The 2,500-nt window shown below is 48.0% G+C and overlaps 1 protein-coding gene across 1 annotated transcript in view; it reads right to left on the bottom strand.

Annotated features, from left to right (window-relative positions):
• The window catches only part of npas3 (neuronal PAS domain protein 3), a gene marked incomplete at both ends in the record, with an annotated part of 245,348 nt that overhangs the window by 29,077 nt on the left and 213,771 nt on the right, over positions 1-2,500 (bottom strand). The gene's annotated exons all lie outside the window — the stretch shown is intronic.

The raw sequence follows: 2,500 nt of genomic DNA, 5'->3' as shown, positions 1-2,500 counted from the left end.
TGAAACGACACAGATAAATCGATTCAAGCTAAAACCAAAACGCAACCCGAAATGTAGATCTACGTCAGAAACCAGGTGAAAAACGTGTAAACGTAGAGTCCAAAGCCCGGTCTCAACCGACCCAAGATAATCTGCAAATAATCTGTCAAAAACGGATTAAAACAGCAGAGTTCAAATCAGTCAGTAAAAAACAAAGTTTCAAAAATAGTTTTATTCCAGGAAGGAGTCGGGAGCGTCAAAGTAAAGTTCCATCTCGGGAGCCGGTATGAAGAAGTTTAAACACTAGTCTGGATTAAGTTTCAATACCAGTGTGAAACCAGTTTATGTTTCCAGTGTGAAACCAGTTTATATTTCCAGTGTGAATCTAGTCCAGAATAAACCTGTCCAACTAATTCATCCTTTATCATTCTAATCCTAATTTCAATCCATAACTTCAGCCTAGAGAGAAGTTTTGGACACAAACCAGAGCGAGTCCTGCTGAAGAAAAACACTCGATACTCTGAGTACATTTACAATAAAGAAAGTAGTTTAAACAAACACGACGGGGACGGAGTTGAATTCAGCAGAAGCCTGGAGCAGATTACAGCTGTGATCGGTCGCTGCTCTTCACAGAGGAAATCCCTCTGCTTTTATTTACACCGTCCTCCTCTTACCCACAATGCAACAGCACCGGCCAGGGAGATCAGCGAGGTGGCGGCGAGAGGCAATCATGACAAATGTGCTACGGCTTCCTCGCTTGCCCACACACACACACACACACACACACACACACACACACACACACACACACACACACACACACACACACACAGATAAAACATATATGGGAATATCAGTGCAAAAATAACATGAATACACTCTATATGCGCGCACACACACACACACACACACACACACACACACACACACACACACACACACACACACACACACACACACACACACACACACCACACACACACACACACACACGGTGGTGTGAGGTATTGTCAGTGAAAGTTTAATTGTGTAAACACTCTGTAACTGTCCTGTCATATTCCAGCCTCTCCGGCTCACTATCGCCTCCTCGCCTGTAATTTGTAATTGAATTGCTACTGTCAGGGGGGGAGGTGGGGGTGAGGGGGGGGGGGGGGGGCGTTGAGAGATGGGGGAGGGGGGACGGGGGAGGAGGTGAGGCCCGTCTTATGAATAGAAGGTGTTTTCTATCAGGCTGGATTTGACAAATTGTGTCAGGAGGAAAAGCCCCGGTGATAATGTTTCACTTTATGGAGGTGGCAGAGGGAGAGGAGGAGGAGGAGGAGGAGGAGGAGGGAGGGAGGGAGGGAGGGAAGAATGGGTGAGGAGAATAAGGAAAAAGAATAGAGGAGGAGAAAGAGTGCAAAGACAAGGAGGCAGTGAAGGTGCATTAGGAGGCGAGATGAAGACAAAGTGAGGAAGGAGACGGGGGGAGGAGGGGGGGGAGGGGAGGAGGGAGGAGGGAGGAGGGAGGGGGGAGGGGGGAGGAGGGGAGGGAGGGGGGGGTGATGAATAGAGGGAGGAAGAGGAGAGAGGAGGGGAGAAAAATGACTGAAAATTGAAGGAGGAAATAAAGAAAATGAAAGGTGAGAGAAGAAAAGAAATATTAAAAACCTCTGAACTAAATCGAGGATAAAGTGTAAAACCAGTAAAATAAATGTTGTAAAGCCAAAAGCAGAATGAACTCGTTTATAACGGAAACATTTTATAAAGTCTTCTACGAATCTGCTCATCAAACTCTAGGTAATTATTAAAAACCTGTTTAAAGCAGCCGATGAAATCTCAATCCAGTTTAACATCCAACCTCAACCCCAGTTCATATGAGAGGAGAACACTGACAGAACCCAACAGGCTCAGGACACATCAAAGAAAATTATTAAAACAACCAAGAGACAAAAACTCTTTAAAACCACTTTGAAGTCACAAGTCAGAACCTCGTCTACACCGAGCTGGAAATGAGCCTCTGGGGGGAAGGTCCGATCTGGTTCAGACAAATAAAACAAAACACCAAGAGGAACTATTTAAAGTTCTTCTGTTCTTCTGTTCTCCTCCTCCTCCTGTTCACCTCCTCCTCCTCCTCCTGTTCTCCTCCTCCTCTCTGTTCACCTCCTCCTCCTCCTCCTCCTGTTCTCCTCCTCCTCCTCCTGTTCACCTCCTCCTCCTGTTCTCCTCCTCCTCCTGTTCACCTCCTCCTCCTCCTCCTGTTCTCCTCCTCCTCCTGTCCTCCTCCTCCTCCTGTTCACCTCCTCCTCCTGTCCTCCTCCTCCTCCTGTTCTCCTCCTCCTCCTGTTCACCTCCTCCTCCTCCTCCTGTTCTCCTCCTCCTCCTGTCCTCCTCCTCCTCCTGTTCACCTCCTCCTCCTCCTCCTCCTGTCCTCCTCCTCCTCCTGTTCACCTCCTCCTCCTCCTCCTCCTGTCCTCCTCCTCCTCCTGTTCACCTCCTCCTCCTCCTCCTCCTGTTCTCCTCCTCCTCCTCCTGTTCTCCT

The sequence above is a fragment of the Lipophrys pholis genome (assembly GCF_963383615.2).
Source record: "Lipophrys pholis genome assembly, chromosome: 14".
Lineage (NCBI taxonomy): Eukaryota > Metazoa > Chordata > Actinopteri > Blenniiformes > Blenniidae > Lipophrys > Lipophrys pholis.
Note: the sequence above shows the minus strand (reverse complement) of the source record. Positions and strands in the feature narration are given on the sequence as shown.